Source organism: Bubalus kerabau, chromosome 16, assembly GCF_029407905.1.
Source record: "Bubalus kerabau isolate K-KA32 ecotype Philippines breed swamp buffalo chromosome 16, PCC_UOA_SB_1v2, whole genome shotgun sequence".
NCBI lineage: Eukaryota > Metazoa > Chordata > Mammalia > Artiodactyla > Bovidae > Bubalus > Bubalus kerabau.
In genome coordinates this window covers 19,183,398-19,203,683 of record NC_073639.1, presented here as the reverse complement: position 1 = coordinate 19,203,683, position 20,286 = coordinate 19,183,398, and the positions used below count along the sequence as shown (strand labels likewise).

General features: G+C 38.4%; 1 protein-coding gene across 6 annotated transcripts in view; it reads right to left on the bottom strand.

Moving 5' to 3' along the window:
- The window catches only part of INPP4B (inositol polyphosphate-4-phosphatase type II B), an 855,034-nt gene that overhangs the window by 693,411 nt on the left and 141,337 nt on the right, over positions 1-20,286 (bottom strand). For 5 of the 6 annotated variants that reach the window (XM_055550389.1, XM_055550386.1, XM_055550394.1 and 2 more), the window contains exon 2: positions 15,260-15,322. The gene's annotated coding sequence lies outside the window, so the exon portion shown is untranslated. Of the gene's footprint in view, positions 1-15,259; positions 15,323-17,186; positions 17,242-20,286 lie in introns of all 6 variants that reach the window. The other variant, XM_055550387.1, reaches the window with a different exon arrangement.

Here is a 20,286-nt window from a genome sequence, read left to right as displayed (position 1 = left end):
GTTCTCGATAATGTCACCCACAGCCTTCTACTTGTCAGATTTGAGGGACCTCCTTCAGACACACAGTTGAATTCTCTGCCACACTGAATATTGTTCATACCTCCTTCTAATTTGGGTTGCCTTTGGCTTCTGTGACATCACTTTCTAATGATTCTCCTGCTATTTCCCTGGTGTTTCTCTCTAGATTTTGTTCCCTCTCTCAGGCTTCCTTGGTAATCCTGGAATTTCTGCAGATCAGAACACAGGCCTCTGAGATGCCATGCATACTAAGACTGAACCTTGTCTCTGCCACTTACCAGCTCTGATACTACAATACCTCCCTGGCCCCATCTACTACCATCTCTCGCCTGGATTATTGCAGTAACCTAGTGACTGAACCAGTCCATTCTAAAGGAGATCATTCCTGGGTCTTCTTTGGAATGAATGATGCTAAAGCTGAAACTCCAGTACTTTGGCCACCTCATGCGAAGAGTTGACTCATTGGGAAAGACTCTGATGCTGGGAGGGATTGCAGGCAGGAGGAAAAGGGGATGACAGAGGATGAGATGGCTGGATGGCATCACTGACTCGATGGATGTGAGTTTGAGTGAACTCCTGGAGTTGGTGATGGACAGGGAGGCCTGGCATGCTGCAATTCATGGGGTCGCAAAGAGTCAGACACGACTGAGCGACTGAACTGAACTGAACTGAATGACTGATCTCCCCTTGTATCTATTCTCAAAGGGTAGCCAGAGCGATCCTGGTAAAAGGAAAGTCAGATCGACTCATTCTTTTGATCAGAACCACTCACTGACCCCATGATCTCCTTCAGGTCTTTGCTTAAATAGCATCCTCCTAGTGAGGATTTCCAAGCCTCTGTCTTTAAATATGCTTTTACAAGACACCTCGTCCCTCTTCCCTGCTTTACTCATCTCCACAGTCCTTGTCCAAAATACAGTACAATTCTTTACTTTGTTTACTGCCTGTCTCTTCTTACTGGAGTATAAGATCCAGCAGGACAAGGACTTCATATCCTCCGCATCAGGAATTAGTGGTCCATACCAGGAGGCCTTCAACAGTACATGAACAGTAGGCTTCAACAGTGTGTGAACCGAGAACTTCCAGATGTTCAAACTGGATTTAGAAAAGGCAAAGGAACCCGAGATCAAATTGCCAACATCCCGCTGGATCATCGAAAAAGCAAGAGAGTTCCAGGAAAACATCTACTTCTGCTTTATTGATTACACCAAAGCCTTTGACTGTGTGGATCACAACAAACTGTGGAAGATTATTCTTTAAGAGATAGGAATACCAGACCACCTGACCTGCCTCCTGAGAAACCTGCACGACCCTGAGGGATGGGATGGAGAGGGAAGTGGGAGACAGGTTCAGGATGGGGGACACATGTATACTCATGGCTGATTCATGTCAAAAACCACTATAACATTGCAAAGTAATTAGCCTCCAATTAAAATAAATCAATTAATTCTTTTAAAAAATGAAGCAACAGTTAGAACCAGACATATAACAACAGACTGGTTCCAAATTGGGAAAGGAATACATCAAGGCTATGTATTGTTACCCTGCTTATTTAACTTATATGCAGAGTAGATCATGCAAAATGCTGGGCTGGATAAAGCACATGCTGAAATCAAGATTACCAGGAGAAATATCAATAACCTCAGATATGCAGATGATAACACACTTATGGCAGAAAGCACAGAGGAACTAAAGAGCCTCTTGATGAAAGTGAAAGAGGAGAGTGAAAAAGCTGACTTAAAACTCAACATTCAAAAACTGAATATCATGGCATCCAGTCCCTTCACTTCATGGGAAATAGATGGATAAACAGTGGAAACTGTGACAGACTTTATTTTGGGGGGCTCCAAAATCACTGCAGATGGTGATTGCAGCCATGAAATTAAAAGACGTTTGCTCCTTGGAAGAAAAGCTATGACCAACCTATATAGCATATTAAGAATCAGAGACATTACTTTGCCAACAAAGATCCATCTAGTCAAAGCTATGGTTTTTCCAGTGGCCAATCATGGATGTGAGAGTTGGATCATAAAGAAGACTGAGCACCAAAGCATTGGTTCTTTTGAACTGAGGTGTTGGAGAAGACTCTTGAGAGTCCTTTGGACGGCAAGGAGATCCAACCAGTCAATCCTAAAGGAAATCAGTCCTGAGTATTCATTGCAAGGACTCATTTTGAAGCTAAAACTCCAATACTTTGGCCACCTGATGTGAAGAACTGACTCATTGGAAAAGACCCTGATGCTGGGAAAGATTGAAGGCAGGAGGAGAAGGGAATAACAGAGGATGAGATGGTTGGATGGCATCACTGACTCAATGGACACGAGTTTGAGCAAGCTCTGTGAGATGCTGAAAGACAAGGACACCTGGTGTGCTGTAGTCCATGGGGTCACAAAGAGTCGGACACGACTGAGCAACTGAACAACAATAACAACTAGGAAGCCATTAAAATGTATTGAAAGAAGGAATGACTATCATCAGCCATGTAGTCTTCTCTTGAGGGTAGGTAAGCCTCAGTACATATGGCTCTGTAGCTCTCCTACACTATTCTATGCACTATCCTATGTATAATACAATATTTAATAGGGCTTTTCACCATCAAGCAAAGATAAGAGACATATATAGGAGACTGTCTGAAATTCACAACCAGGGTTTCATCTTGTATTGACAATGTTCCTGCTGATTAACCCTATAAGATGCAGATACCTTCACACAGGCCTGATTGAACAGATAATAAAATGTCCTAGAAATGCTACTTTTGGGGTCCTTCTTTTTTATTTCCTTCATCAGACATACAATCAATTCTGTTAGCCTAAAGGATGGTAAAGATAGTTCATTTCCCTTCCCTTATTTCCCAATAATAGCCCTTAATTGCATAATGAAAGGAGAAAAATTATTAATGAAATTTTTTCCTTGAATTAAAACCAAACCATAACTTTAGTTTTTGTTGTTATTGCTGAATTTATTTCTATGGAATTTTAAAATATATTTACCCCTGTAAAATATTTACCCCTTAACTAACCCATTAAGAATTTCTACCTATTAATAAATAACTACATCTTCCTTCCACTAGGGAAGCAAAAAAAATGTCAATTTAATCAACTTAATATTCTCTCTACTCTTCTAATTTTTCCAATTTAATTTTCACAAGCTCACAATAATTCACTTAGGCATTACTATTATCCCCAGTGAACAAATTAGAATTTGAGGCATAACAGACAAGAAAGCTTGTTCAAGATCACTCAGATATCAGGCAGAAGCATTGTGATTTGACTCTAGAACCTGAGGCATAGAAGGAGATGTAGATCATCAGATAGAGGAGATAATATCTTGAGAAATGTGATTGAGTAAAGGAAAGGTAAGAGCTATTCCCAGGCTTTGGGCTTGGGAGACTAGGTAAACAGTGGTTCTTCCAACGGTCTACAGGAGGAAGAGGTTTAGAGTACAAGTTTGTAAGATCAATTTTTGATATAAGTTTGAAAGTAGGAATGTATTTTGAAGCTTAAAATGAGTGCCCTGGGCTGGAGATACAAATGTGGAACTTGAAAGCTGCAGAAACCCAAAATCCTAGAGGGTAATCAGTTCACCCAGGAAGAAGTCACTACATTTGGCAAAGAGAAGAAGAAGAAAGAAAAAAAAAAACTAGCTATCTGAGAAAGAGGAGTTTTACTGGAATGAGAGACTGTGTGAAAGTTTATTCCAGATGAAAGAGTGAATGGTTAGTGAGAAAGCAAAAAGAGTGATAGGATCTACTATTCTGAGAAACGGTTATTTGCAAAGGGGAAGGAAGTGACTGAACACTATCTGGAAGTCACAGGGGCTAGTAAAATTTTCTTCAGCAAATCATCTACCTTTTGATGCCTTCTAAAATTGACGTTCCTAGAAACATAGCTCTGAAAGCCTCATGGCCCAGAAAAGACCTTGCAGGAGGTGGCTGACCATCATCTGACTCCCCAGGAAGCCTCCTGAAATAGCCCTTCGTGCTTCCCAGATGGTGCTAGTGGTAAAGAATACTCCTGCCAATGCCAGAGACACAAGAGACTCGGGTTTGATCCCTGGGTCGGGAAGATCGCCTGGAGGGGGAAATTCACTCCAGTATTTCTTACCTGGGAAATCCTATAGACAGAGGAGCCTGGTGGGCTACTCCATGGAGTCAGACACAACTGAGCACACGTGTGCGCGTGCACACACACACAGTCAGTACTGATGGATGCCAGTGGCGGCAGTGTTACTCACACCCAGTGACGCTCGTGTTCTAAAGCAAGCCCTCTCAGGGATTCAGGGTTTCTTCTAAAGCAACATTTCACAAAGTGTGCTTCCTTGAAACCTAGCCTCTGGGTGGAATGAGTATTACAAAAAGGATACTAAAGTAGAAAAGGTTCCATGATCCACTAACTCGAGGAAACGCTGGGTTAAACAAAGTTAAACAGGTTTGTTTACAGCAGGATTTTCAGAGCCTAATATTCTAATGTGTGTCATAAAACTACAGGAGGGAGATATAAAATTCAGCATTTTCCAAAATTACCTGGTCATAGAACTTTTTTAAAGTGTTATCACATGGATCAGAAATTTAAGAAGATGTTTTCCCATAGGATCAATGCTAGTGGAGGTTATTTCAGGCAATGTGACAGACTGATCAGAGATCAAAATCAACAGCATTTTAATTGTACCAGGTACTATCCCATTAAGCAGCCATATTTACTTCAGTCTACCCCAGTTTCTTGAGCACTCTGCTCACCCGATGACATTAATTCAGTCACAGTCCCTTTTATAATGGGAATAGAACCTCACTTGAAAGTTGAAGCATTTGCTTTCTCTTCTGATGAACTAAATTCTATGAACTCTGTAATAAAACTAGGATTAGGGCATATGGTACATTTCGTTTCATAGTCCTGTGTGACTGACTACATGAGATAGAGCTGATGAATAAACTTGTTGATTGTTGGTATTATTTCCCTGCTTCTATTTTTTTTCTTTTATAGCTTGCAAGCTCTGTTGTTACCAGGAAAATCAATAAACAAGCTTTCAAGAAAAATTACACCTAGGGAGAAGAAAGGCCCTTTTGCCTGGAAGTTATTCTTTTTCTTTTCTAAGGCAGTAATACCCACTCCACAACCAGAGTTCACTTTCAAGTCAACAGAAGCCCTGTGTGCTCAATGAGGACTCTCTGCTGAGAGAACACAGCCCTCAAGTATTTTCAGAGCGGTATCTTTTGTTACTAGGACAACTTCTATGAATTGAATTGTTCTGTTCTGAAAGTCAGGCAGGACTAAAGAAATAAAACTAATGTAGCCAAGAAAATAAACCCTTATCCACATGTCCAGGGCCTAGAAAAGAATGCAGGACAGGCTACAAAAGGCAGACTTATTTTGTGAATGTAAATGAAACACAACCCTGTTAAGTAGAGCAGAAGCGCTCATGTCTGACCAATTAGAGCAGCACCATTCAAAAGAACACAGTAAGATGATGGAAATGTTCTACAACTTTGCACCATTCAGTATGTTAGCCAGGAACATGAGAGAACTCAGCCAAGATCAGCAAAAACCCACAGCTGACTTTCCAGCAGAGAACATGAGCAATCCCAGCTGAGACCATGGTAAACCACCCACATAATCTGCATACCCGTGCCAATGAGTTTTGTTCATTAAGTGTTTCACAGCAATAATGCCAAAACTGACACAGAGGTAACAATAGACCCTAATGCTTCATATTGTGTTTAGAACAGTGCCTGACATCAATTAAGCAGTTAATAAATATTTGCTATCATTATCATCCATAATTTGCCAGCATTCCCAGAATGGGTTTCCCAGCCGCCCGAAGAAAACGAGATGTCTACCATAAGTTTCGTGAGAGCTACAGAGAATGCTGATCTATCAAATTTTTAATCATTTTAATAAATTAGAAAGAAAAGTGTCAAAAGTTAAGTATATTATAGTAATGGAAAGTTATTTATTTCCATCACAGTAAAAGGGTAATCCATGATCTTCCAAAACCCTTCTCATATCCTGTACTGATTAATCTGACATATGCCCAGCTAGCATATCACCAATCAGATCAAACATCAAACTTCTTCCATGAAAAATGGACAGTAATAATTTTGTTGCATGATTAATTGTTGATGTTATGACATTTACATCAGGTCAAAAGTTAGGATGAGAAATGTTATCTGTCCTAGCATTTTCGGACATAATACTTCTATGTCTGATGCTACTTTCAACTGTGGATTTTAAAAGAATAAATGCATTAGCTCCAATAAAACATTATTATACACTTTTTTTTTTAACAAAAACTGTAGAAACACATGACTGTGAGGTTCACCCCTCTGGTGTGTGTGTATGGATGGTGTGTGTGTATGGATGGTGTGTGTGTATGGATGGTGTGTGGGTGGGCAGTGGGGGAGTTCTTTCATGGCTACTCTTCTCTGTCTGCACCTTCTCTTTCAAGTAAGTCATTCATTCATTTAAACAGCTTCAAGCAAAACTCCATCTCAGGTTGTAACTTCTCTTCTGAACTCAATACATTTCCGTTTCTAATTGATTTTTGCACTTGGAGGTTCTGCTATCTCCTTGTTTTCAATTAAATGTGGATTCATCACCTCCCTGGACATCACGTATCAAACATGTGTATGGTATTATGTGGTCACTCAAGGTAAGTAAACCTCCTAATTCAGTTCTTTGTACATAACAAAAGCAGGAATGAAAGATAACCTTGTTATTACTCTTGTTCTCCATTTTGGGTTTTTTTTTTTGGTTTTTTTTTTTTTGGCCATGCTGCATGGCATATGGGATCCTAGTTCCCTGACCAGAGTTCAAACTCTGCATCAGAAGTGCAGAGTCCTAACCACTGGATTACCAGGGAAATCCCTCCAACTTTGTCTTCATAATAACCCTTGGTCTGGCTATGGCAAGTATTATTGTCTTACTTTTTGATGAGGAAAATAAAATACCAATTTGTACAGATCATCAAATATAAAAATACTGACAGGTGGGCAGGGAGAAATATCAATAACCTCAGATATACAGATGACACCACCCTTATGGCAGAAAGGGAAGAGGAACTCAAAAGCCTCTTGATGAAGGTGAAAGTGGAGAGTGAAAAAGTTGGCTTAAAGCTCAACATTCAGAAAACGAAGATCATGGCATCTGGTCCCACCACTTCATTGGAAATAGATGGGGAAACAGTGGAAACAGTGTCAGACTTTATTTTTTGGGCTCCAAAATCACTGCAGATGGTGACTGCAGCCATGAAATTAAAAGACGCTTACTCCTTGGAAGAAAAGTTATGACCAACCTAGATAGCATATTCAAAAGCAGAGACATTACTTTGCCAACAAAGGTTCGTCTAGTCAAGGCTATGGTTTTTCCTGTGGTCATGTATGGATGTGAGAGTTGGACTGTGAAGAAGGCTGAGCGCCGAAGAATTGATGCTTTTGAACTGTGGTGTTGGAGAAGACTCTTGAGAGTCCCTTGGACTGTAAGGAGATCCAACCAGTCCATTCTGAAGGAGATCAGCCCTGGGATTTCTTTGGAAGGAATGATGCTAAAGCTGAAACTCCAGTACTTTGGCCACCTCATGTGAAGAGTTGTCTCATTGGAAAAGTCTCTGATGCTGGGAGGGGTTGGGGGCAGGAGGAGAAGGGGACAACAGAGGATGAGATGGCTGGATGGCATCACTGACTCGATGGACATGAGTCTGAGTGAACTCCGGGAGTTGGTGATGGACAAGGAGGCCTGGCATGCTGCGATTCATGGGGTCGCAAAGAGTCGGACACGACTGAGCGACTGATCTGATCTGATCTGATGCCAATGAGATTAATAATCATTGTATGAAGAATGATAAGTATTCAGACTAAGTTTTATGGAAGCGAATTTTGAGACTGACTGGATAGATTTGATATATAGTAGCTAATATATATTAGCACTGACTATGTGTCAGTAGTTATTATAAGTTAATATCAATATGCTGTTAATATTAACATTAACTCAATTATTTAAGTATTCTTTCATAGTTTTGTCGAAGAAACCAATATGGATCTCCCATGGGTTAAACAGCCTGCATTAGGTAAGGCGGCCACAAGCTAATAAATCACCTATCTGGGATTTGAATGCAAACCAGACCAACTGGCTCCCGAGAAGTGTCCCTACAACATTCTTCTCTCTAAAATTAATAAGAAGTTTGGAGGGGAGAAAAATGTAAGAGCAAATGCAAAGTCATCCAGGTAGAAATAAGTCAATCATACACAGGCCTGGGTTCAAGCAGGTTGCTTGGGCTAGGAGACCACACCTGGAAGAGGAATCTGATGGAAAGGAGGTTGGAAGAAGCTGGGATGCACCAGTCGTGAAGTGGTCCTTCTTTTGTTTTTAAACAGCTTTATTCTATGCATTTATTTATTGGCTTCACAGAGTGGTGGCATGCAAGACCTTAGTTCCTCAACCAAGTATTGAACCCATACTCCTGGCATTGGGAGCATGGAGCCTTAACCACTGGACTGCCAGGGAAGTCCTGAAGTGGTCTTTGAAATGTCAGGCTGAGTTGTTTGCGTTTCTGGATCCGCCCAAAGGGAACCTGACCTTCTGTCTGCTTTAACTTGATCTGTGACAATGCGCAGGCAAATGAACATGCTATGGAGAAACGTACCAGCAGCGCTGGAAGAGGAGGGGTTAGTTTCTTAATCTGGAGCTGTAACAGTCTGCGTGAAACTGTCAGCATCTCTACCTCAAACGACTACATCTGAGTCACTGAACTATTCCCAAAGGTGAAGAAAGGGACATACTGAAGACAGACGCCCCGTCACACGCCAGCCCTGACTCCCTGATGGAGGGGTAAGCACTGCAAGCGCAGAATGTACCGTAATGGTGGAGCTAGCCGTGTGCTTCCGCACCAGTTCAATGTTGAGAGTGCTTTAACTGAACATCTGACTAATGACATACCTTCCATGTATCCACAGTACTTACTCACTGCACCTACTCCATGAAGAAATTGCATGGGTCAAATAACAGCAGCATGATTTCATATGCTTGCCCCATCGCCTACAAGCATAACTAAAGAGTGACAACCACACGCTTGGGGGAAAATCTTGGTTAAATCTTTTTCACGGGTAGTTCTAAAACAGGAATGCAAAAAGCAAGAAACTTGCTGATAATCTCTTAAACCAATAATTCTCAAATATAACAACTTCAATATGAAAGGAATTATTTCCTTAGCCTATGGACTAGTCGAGTTAGCACCCTCATTGAACCAACTAAAGCAATTTTTTAAATCTTAGAAGTGATAAGGGTGTACCATTTACATTAGTATTTTCTTTGGTAAAACTGGCTTCAGGAAAGGAAACGTTTTCACAGTTCTCTTTTCCAAATTTTGCTAAGGTGTTTTTTTAAATGCTCTGAAAGCAGGATTTTTCCAAATGGGAACAACTCTACCTTTTTCATAATCATTTAAAAATCTGCTTCATGCTTGGTCAACTCATAGCCAATCACCTGAGACTGAATTTCAACTGATAACTAAAATTCAATAGATTAGTCTGAATCTTCCTGGTAATGTGAATCTGATTTCACCAAATAATAGCTGCATTATTTAAAATAATGAATATGTAATAGTATCTATGAACACTGGCCCATACTATAATTTATAATTAATGGCTGGAAAAAAGAATATTTGTGATACTGTAAACTGCTATGTTAAGGATTCAACAATCACATGTATTATAATTCATAAAAAATAGCATACAGCATTCTTTTCATATTTCTAGATTGTCTTCTTTGTCAACTGGTGAACAAACACCCATAATACTCTTTCAGTTCAGTTCAGTTCAGTCGCTCAGTCGTGTCCGACTTTTTGCAACTGAACTGAACTGAAAGAGTATTATGGGTATTTGGCGTCTGTCAAAATGTTCTGAGTATCTTGCAATAAAAGAGCACAGATCCATGAAAGTTTAGACATTACTAAGGAAACAGTGCACAGATGTGGATGCTGAAAAATTAATACCACACCATCTTCTGATAGGTTGTAGCTCCAAAAGTGCTTCTGCAAAAACAGAATGAAACATGCCAGAGCACAAATACCCATACCATCACAGCATAAATGAATCATAAGGCATTAAAACAGAAATTTCAAGCTCTGGCATCAGGTCCAATTTCTGACAAATTCCTCAGCCTCACACATGTTTCTTCGCGCCATCTTGTTGGTTGAGAAATACTGGAAGCAAAAGTAGCCCATCCAAGTATCCTATGTTGATGCATATAGATGTAATCTAGAAAAATGGTACTGATGAACCTATCTGCAGGGCAGGAATAGAGACGTAGATGCAGAGACTGAACTCATGGACACAGTGGGGTAAAGGAAAGGGTGGGGCAAATTGCGAGAATAGCCCTGACATATACCATGTATAAAATAGATAACTAGTGGGAAGCTCCTGTATGGCACAGCTGGGATCGGGGGGAGAGGGAGGCTCAAAGGGAGGGGGCGGGGTGTGTGTGTGTGTATCTGATTCATGTTGTTGTACAGCATAAACCAATACAACATTGTAAAGCACTTATCTTCCAATTAAAAATATATTTAAAAAAAAGAAAAAAAAGTAACCTGTCACATGTGAACAAAAACCAGTTGAAAAATAATGTCTAAATATTATATAATATTTGATTTTCCTAATATCTCAAAATATTATTTAAACTTGCAAAATGAATATTTACTAGTCTCAGATAAGATGTTCTAATCAGGTACCAATTTTGTTACAGTTTAAGGCCACAGGAACCCTAGGAGGTTGCTGCTGACATCTAGTGGCATAATTTTTAAATGCTTTAAAAACATACATCCAGATAAAGAAAGGGACAAACATACTCATATATGAAAAAGAAAAAACAAAAAAGAGAAAATGTTAGTTGCTCAGTTATGTCCGACCCTGCAACGCCATGGACTGCAGCCCACCAGACTCCTCTGCCCATGGAATTCTCCAGGCAAGAATACTGGAGTGGATTTCCAATTCAGTCATCAAATCAGTAAACACAGTAGATAAATATTAAGTTGACTGAGGTGGCAAATTATAATATAACTTTTTTCCCAATTGATTTTGATGTAAGATATGCAATAGGTAGTGTCCTTATAGATCAGTGTTTTGCTCTTAGGCAAAACTGCCTTCATTGAGTAGCTTGGATTCGAGTTTTCTCCAATGGCATGTGCAAAGTGGCACAGAGCCAACGGGTAATTAAATTGGACAACCTCTGAATTAGGCAACCTCCCTTTGATGAAGGAAATGTATTTTGATAGTTGAAAATTATTTACTTTATAAATTAGAATATTTGTTTTTATATTTTATTCACATTGAAAAGATATCATAAAGGAAGAGAAAGTTCTTAAATTTGTCCTAATTGATATAAAACATTGCTAAATTATAACCCTCATAGTACAAAGGAATCTTATAGCTTTTTTTTAAATTGGAGGATAATTGCTTTACAATGTTATGTTAGTTTCTGCTGTTCAACAACATGAATCAGCTATGCATATACCCCTCCCTCTTGAACCTCCTTTTAAATATTCCCTCAGTGGGTATCTTAGAGATGCAAGGACCTCACTCATTCAAAGCCTGTCTACTTCACTCACAAGTGGGAGTAAAAGTGGGTAACAGAAGAACCTTCTTTCACAATCACACCAAAGGAAAAGAAAGTCCCATGTCAGTGTGTACCTTTACACAAAATAAAAAAGTTGTATAATGTACATATACATACATGCATAAATACATGCACACAAGGGAGCTATTATATAGCAATATCCATAAATCAGTGACAGTGTGACAGTGTATCTAGGTTACTTGACAGAGTAAATATGGGTTAAGGAAGAGAAATAGTTGTAGCATGATGAGGAATTCAGAAGGCTCCATAAAGAGCAGTTTTAAGATTATGCAGGCTATGGAATAAGGAAGAAAGAAACTAGGCATTTCAAATGGAGTTTACAGCACAAGGAAAGACAATAATGTTTAGGGTATATAGTGGAGGAAGAGAGAAACAATCACGGTAAGAAACAGAGGTGGGGATTGATCAACCTGCACATCTGATGCTTTACTTGCCATTATTACTTAACAGTAGTTTGCAATAAATAATATAAAATATAATTGTAATAAGCTCTTAAAATATCAAAAGAATTCTATCCTTTAAAAAATGTCAATATATATTATATATACAGAATGTTCTATTCTACAGCCAATAATAATAGACCACAATGAAATCAATCTCTAAGCAATATATTTATCACTTATCTCTTAGTGCCCTAGAGCATAAATAATGCTGTACACTAGCCTTATGATAGTTTATTTTTGATTCTCAAAAAATGTGTTTATATTAAGCCAAGATTTCAACCTATTTATAGACAATAGAGTACATCAAAAAATTGCTGAGTCCTTAATATCCCATTTCACTTTCCCATAGGGAAGTTAAATGTATATGAGACTAAAATTTAATATTCCTACATAATATAAATAAATTATAAGCATCAAATTTTCCTAACTGAAACTCAATCTATTTCAAGGACATATAAACCTGTTTAAAATGGAACAGAATAACAGTCTTTATTTTTGTGCATAATCTTACTAGGTACAGAGAAGGGTATTTTAATTTGACTAGGCAAAGTTGCCTCTCTTTGGGAATTAAGAACATTGTAATCAACAGACATCAGAGACTTTACATAATAAAACACTACATGAAAAGTTATTTTTAAACCCTTTAGTAAAAAGTCAAATGTAGAACTTTCAGGTATCTGCACATGCAAAAGTGCCTGCTAACACAATAGATTTCTCTCCAAGCCCCATTGCCAGAGTTAATGGTACTCAAAATGAGTGTGTTAGTCATCACGCACAACTGAGAAAAGCTGAATGGTCCCATTTGTCCAAAAATAACAGCTTTACTAATATGCCTTGAACTTCTACCATTTAAACATTGAAATTGAAATGCATATATCCCATTTACGATAATAAAGACAGACATCACAACATCACCATTCTTTGCCTTATTAACAGGAATTTTTTATAAAGTTGCAGACACCCCTATTTCAATGGGTCCAAAGGACCAACCTAGTGAGGCGATGACATGAACACCATTTCTCCCACTCCAATTTGTCCTTCATACCCCACTCCCAGCCTCCACACAAACACCAGTATCCTGTAGCATCATCTCTTTGGCAGCATTATCAGAGCAAAGCACTTGGACTGCCAACATACAGAACTGGTCCAATTTTATTTGCATGTTGGGAAGAAGCAAATTTTGCTACCCCAGGTACACAATGCTGGACGTTCTGCCACATTAATGGGAATTTCCCTCCTTTGCCTCACCTCTTTCTTGATTACATTTAGTTTGAAGTAAGTTTATCCCTATCTTAAATAACTGAAATAAAAGTCTAATAAGATCGAATGGATTAGTATATACATACCTCTGGAAAAAAGAAACACTTCACATGAACACATCCTGGGTAGTCGGTGCGTCCTCCCTTCATCCTTGTTTCATTGTAAAGGGCATGGACCCCTGGCCCTCTTCATTATCTCCATCTCAGCGTGCTTCCTTCTCTGTCTTTACTGTGTCATCTCCCATTAACGCCCTCTCAATCAGCAGTTTTCTACCATTCATATCCCTATGCTTATATCACAGTGCTCAGCTTCAACCACTTCTATATACTGTCTAGATATTGGTTTTTATTATAATGCTCTTCTTGAGGAGTCACAGTTAATATTTTTGATAAAGCAAACCTTCAACTGATTTCATTAGCCATTAAAAAATTCCTTACAGTTTGATTTAACATTTTAGTATAGCGTGCCTACAATCGCAAATCTCCATTAGAGAAGTTACTTCCTTAAAGAGTTTATGCCTCCCCTGAAGCATTAACTAAAGCCAGAAATAAATAGAAACACCCCAGTTTGTAATTCAAACTAGCAATTTATTTTTGCTCCACTGCAAATTAAAGTTCAGATCCTAGTTTTCTTCTGACATCCATTCAATTCAAAGGCTCCCTTTGTTTCAGCACTCATTTTTTTTTTTTTAGGAATTCATCAATTTCTCAAAAACAGAACCCAATTGGTTCCAACTAGTATGCAGCCTATTATACATTTCAACAAATCCAGTATGTGTGTTCATATATGTAAAGCGACATCATATCTTCACAGTTATATAAGTAGATAATATTGATAGATGGCTTTAGTTCCCATCATAAGTCTTACCTTCTAGAAACTTTCTAGTAAAAAGTCTTTTGAGACAGCAGCTTTTTTCATGAAACATACATTTTATATCTGCATCTGTGCTCAGCTTTGTTTATGCATATATGTCATTAGAATATTTGCATGAGCATTCACATTCTAGGCCCACGTAGGTAAATAAATCACACTCAGTTGGAAAATTTAGTAACTAAACATGCAGTCTGTTGAGTATAATCAGGCATGCTATTCAACAACTGCATGATATAATTCAGTCTTTCCAAAGAAAATATATGCTTTGCGTAAGAGTGTCTCCATCAAACTCGATGAAATTTTTCCAGGAATTTGTACTAAAATTTTTTTGCCTATTCAATATATATATATAAAACCATCTGACTAATGCTTAAATATAAAGAAAATCTTATAAAAATTTACCAATTCTCTCATTGTCTATTATTTGTAAATATGACACACTAATTGGAGTTATTTCCAAACAAGTGCACCAGCAGTCCCCAGCCTCTTGGGCACCAGGGACCAAGATTTTGTGGAAGACAATTTTTCCATGGATGGGGGGAGTGGTTTTGGGATGATTCGACTGCACTGTATTTATCGTGCAGATAGAATCTAATGCTGCCGCTCATCTGACAGGAAGTGGAGCTCAGGCAGTAATGTGAGTGATGGGGAGCGACTTTGCTAATTTGCCCACCACTTACCTCCTGCTGTGCAGCCTGAAAAGACCATAGACCAGTATCTGTCCATGGCCCAGGGTTTGGGGACCCCTGGAGTACAATCTTCTAGTCAAGACCCTATCTACCCATTTAAACAAATGCAAGCGTAGTGTCAGAAAATTAATCATTATCCACAATGCTTTAAGCTAATATATATTTTAAAATTTACCATCTACTTCCTCAATATGATGATCATCAAAAATTATTCCTTCTACTTTTCAGATAATGATTTACTCTTCTGATTGATTATCCAATAGCTAAAACTAGGAATCAAGAAAAAACCAACTAGTTGAATGCATTGGAGTTAAACAGACTGAGAAAATATATGTCAATTCAAAATAAGCATTACCTTGGTCTGATTTTTCATGAAGTATAGCAAATCTCTTGCCAGGCAACACCATTTCTTTGGGTTCTGTGGGCAAAAAGAAAAGAGATTAATAAAAACAACCTTTCTTTTCACTCTATAAATGCTTAAAGAAGATTTATTAGTAATAAAGGTCAGAGAAGAAAATCATTTAACAAAATATTCAGCTCCATTCAGCAGCTGCCCTGGGAACCACTTGCTTTAAATGCCAAATAATTTCCCCAAAGGTCCCCTCTCCCCTGCAGCTGAGAGCATGGGTGACTGCTGCAGATCCTCAGCCCCGTTTTCTTTGCCTCTCTCTCTTTTCTCACATGGGAATAAGACCAGCACTCCAGCAAGGAAAAGCAATAGCTTCAATCATTTCAAAAGATAAGATGTAATCCACGTTGAGACAGAACATTTACTTGGAATATAACAGACTGAAATGGAATTTCCAATTATCTAAACTTAGTTTCCTCCCTCCTCTAGTGAGGAGGGCTTTTAAAATGTTCACACAAGTTTGGGTCTTTTCCTATTATGCCTTTCCACAAAAATGATAAAATGAGATATTGTTGGGATGACTCAGTAAATAATTGCAGATTGCTCTCCTTATGAGCTGCAATTTCAGGGTTTTTCTATGCTGCTCCGAGAAGGAAAGTACTTGATAGGAGTCAAAAGTTATGAAAATATATCTTATTCCCTCCCTTAGCATATAACCATCTTGAAGAGTGTCCCATAAAAGATTTTATTGCATCATTATCTGAATGTTCAGATTGCAGGATAAGAAATTCAAGTCTGAGCAATAGTTCTCCAAAAAGAACTGTCACATAGATAGGTAAGAATTTGAAAATCTCCTCTTAAGAAAGTAATTTGAAGAAATATTAGCAGTTAAAAGCAATGTTGATTAATTGACTGTAACAGTCATTAGAAGAACAATCATATAATTGCAATCACCACAACATCTTACTAGCTCTGAGAACTTAGGGAAGGGAATCAAACTCTATAAACCTACTTTTCTCATCTGTAATATTGGAATGGTAATTCTTCCTACTTCGTAGAATTGATAAGATAAATAAACAAGACAAGTACATAGAAAAGACGCAGACCTAATGAATGTTAGTCACTATAATTATGAACATCATTATTACTATTATTATCATTGTTCTCCTTTTAAAAAAATCTTGCAACCCTTAGAAAATCAGTGCCCTAGTGAGCCACATGGTGGAATGATTAAAATCATACCATACTGGATAGTTCTTCATTTGCTGATTTATTAATCAGTCAATGAGGGCAAAGGAAATAAAGAGTTGTTTTAGGACTTTGGGCAGGTAAGGGGAAAAAGATTAACTTGCATTTCAGGAGGATGAGTAAGCTGTCACTCCCCTGCAGCGGCTTCCCTTGACTTTGCTGAGGATTTTAATTTAAAGATGTCCTCCAAGACATTGGGATACTTCAAGATTCACTTAAAGCAGCTGATCCTTGTCTACTCTTGTGAATACTCAATTCAATTAAATAAAACACCTTGTGAGACCCTACTACAGTCAACAGATTTTAGAGAAACCATTATAAACAAAAAGGACTCAAGAAAAACACTGTCAAGTGGAGGAAACACTTGTAGACAATTATTTCATGCAATTCGTGAAAATTCCATCATTAAACAATATAAAATGTGCTGAAGCAACAGAAAGAATTGAAAGGATATTATGCAGCCAGGAAAGGGTCATTTAAAAAACAATCATAAAATCATATGATATCACTTTTATGTGAAATCTAAAAAAAATGATGCAAATGTACTTATTTACAAAACAGAAACAGATTGACAGAGGAAACAAATTTATGGTTATCAAAGGGGAAGGTATGGGGGGGATAAATTAGGAGTTTGAGATTAACATATATATACTGCTACATATAAAATAGATAAACAAGGACTTACTGTATAGCACAGAGAACTCTGCAATATTCTGAAATAAACTATACAGGAGAGGAATCTAAAAAAGAATAGATATATGTATATTCATAACTAAATCACTTTGCTGTACACTGAAAACTAACACAACATTGTAAATCAAGTAAATTCCAATATAAAATAAAAATTTGAGAAAAAATAATAAATAATCTTTAAAAAATCAGTCAGAATAACTGAACTGATGTACACTGACTGCCCATCAGTCCTGTTTGGTCCACAAAATTTTTACAAGAGAGAAGGACTAGGAAAGACTGAGTCTGGCAGGTAGATTAAGTGCAGATGTAAGTTAAGATGACATTATACAGAGTAGACACCAATCTAACATGACTGGTGTCCTTATAAGATGAGATACAAAAACAGACACACAGACTGGAGAATACCACATGCAGACGGAGACACCAAGAGAGATGGCCATGTAACTAGGAAGGCAGAGATGTGCCTACGAGCCAAGGAATGCACGGATTGTCGGCAACAATGGAAGCCGAGAAAGTCATGGAACAAATGACCCTCTAGATACAACATTGCCCTACTAAGTCCTATTGGCTTTGGACTTCTAGCCTCCAGAACTGTGAGAGAATTAATGTTTCCTGCTCCAAGCCTCCCAGATTGTGGGAGTTTGTCACAGCAGCCCCAGGAAATGAATACAGCATCTTTTGAGCTAATAAGACTTAGGCCTTTATCCATACCCTGATCACTTGAGACTTAAAAAAAAAAAAAAAAAAAAAAAACTTATATTGATTCACCAAACATAATCTCAATTTAGAAATCAGAATACCCAGCTACATATAGAAAGGTGACTTACACTTTATTTTTTTAATCTTTTCTTTTTTCATTTAATTTTTAAGGGAGTAGGGCTTCCCTGGTGACTCAGTGGTAAGGAATCTGCCTGCCAACAATACAGAAGACATGGATTCAATCCCTGGTCTGGGAAGATCCCCATACTGCAGAGCAACTAAACCCGTGTGCCACAATGATTGAGCCTGTGTTCTAGAGCCTGGGAGCCTCAACTACTAAAGCCCCCAGACCCTAGAGCCTCTGCTCTGCAACCAGAGAAGCCACTGCAATGAGAAGCCCACATACCCCAACTAGAGGGAAGCACCTGCTTGCCACAACTCGAGAAAAGCCCACATAGGAATTAAGACCAAGCACAGCCAAAAATAAATACATAAAATTATAATTTTTATGGGAGTAGAGTTGATGTACAATCTTGTGTTAGTTTCAGATGGACAGGAAAGTGAATAAGTTACACATATACATATATCCACTCTTTCTTGGATTCTTCTCCCATATATGCCATTACAGAGTATTGAGTAGCATTCCCTGTGCTAAAAGGGCTACCCAGCTATTCTATACAGTTGGTCCTTATTAGTTATCAATTTTATATACAGCAGTGTGTATATGTCAATCCCAATCTTCCAACACTCCCTCCTACCCCCTGGTAGCTATAAGTTTATTTTCTACAACTGTACCTCTATTTCTGTTTTATAGATAAGTTCATTTTTACCCTTTTTTAAGATCCCACATACAAGCAATATCATATGATTTTAGTCTTTCTCTAAATTGTCTAACCTCCATAGCTTGCTACAGTAGAAACCAAAAGCCAGTGAAGAAGGTCCTCTATTGTTTCCCCAGGTTCTTCCTCCCCAGCTAGTCAACCTTGGTTCCAAGACCTCTGGAATATGGGAGTGGAATGAAAGAGGAGAGCTGGGGAAAGAAGTGGTCAGTGGAGAAGGAAAGTTAACTTTCTGGTCACTGACCTAAGAGGGCTGGTATCTACTTAAAGCTGATTCCTAACCAGTGGATGCTTTTCCAGGTTCAGTGATTTATCCTCCTTCTCCAATCACTGGGGACCTTTTTTTCACCTGTACAACCCTTGACAGGAGTCATACATCTCACTTTATCACTTATGACATCCACAACTCCAAGTGACACCTTTAGCTTCTATCTGCTGAGACCAGTTCAGCCTTCGGACAGTCTTTGGGGACAGGACCCAGACAGCCTTAGGGTGGCTCTCCCACATTCAAGGCTCACATCAGCTCCACAGGGAACTCTCCAACGAACCCTGGGAAAATGGGCGAACCCCCTTGCAGCTTCTCTTGGTTGCATGAGCTACTCACAAGCTCATCTCCTGGCCTTTAGAGTCACTGTGTCTACTGCCACCTCCAAAGCTTCAAGGGGTACACATTAGACTCTTACTGAGTCTCCTTGATGCATCTCTCTCCAGCACTAAGAGGGGAAATGTGGAGATGCTATTCAACCTACCTCCTTGTGGACATGTCTCCTGGAGCCTCAGCTCATACCAAAGAAATCTGCCTCTAATTTCCAGGTTCTCCACCCCTTTTGTATTAGGATATAGCAGTCATCTAACCACCTTGAGGGAATTTATACAAGGTAATGTGTCTGATATATCACTTTGGTGTCTGATAGGTATTGCCTTAAGAGTTCAAAATTTTCCAATTTTATTTCCTGGGATATTAGTTTCTGCAATTTGAGCTTTAGAAGACCCATAGGGGAAGCAGCTACAAATTGCAAAATATGTTTACAGAGAATGCTACTCAAAGTTCTGTGGTGACCTAAATGGGAAGGAAATATAAAAAAGAGTGGATATATGTATACATAGGAGTGATTCCTTTTGCTATACAGCAGAAAATAACACAACATTGTAAAGCAACTATGATCCAATAAAAATTTTAATTAAAAAAAATGTCTACTGGATTTTTTTAGGACTTCCTGAACATTCTGTGAATTTTACATTGTTCTTAAATATAACTTCTATTCAGTCAGGCAAAGTGGCTCATGATTCCCATGTTCTTCTGTCCCATTTCCTTTCTCTATGTCTATTCCTTCTGCTGGTGGTTCAATTCTTTCTTTTCAGCACCTTCCAAAGTTACCACCCTACCAAAGATTTAATGCCAACTTCTCTAGAGAGTGATCCCCAGGTACTTTGAACTCTGCTGATTTCTTCATTATTTGACCCTGTATAGCAATTATAATAAATGCCTATAATTTATATTGCTTTCTTGGGTTGTCTTGTGTTATCATGTCTTTCCAACTATATTTTAAGTTC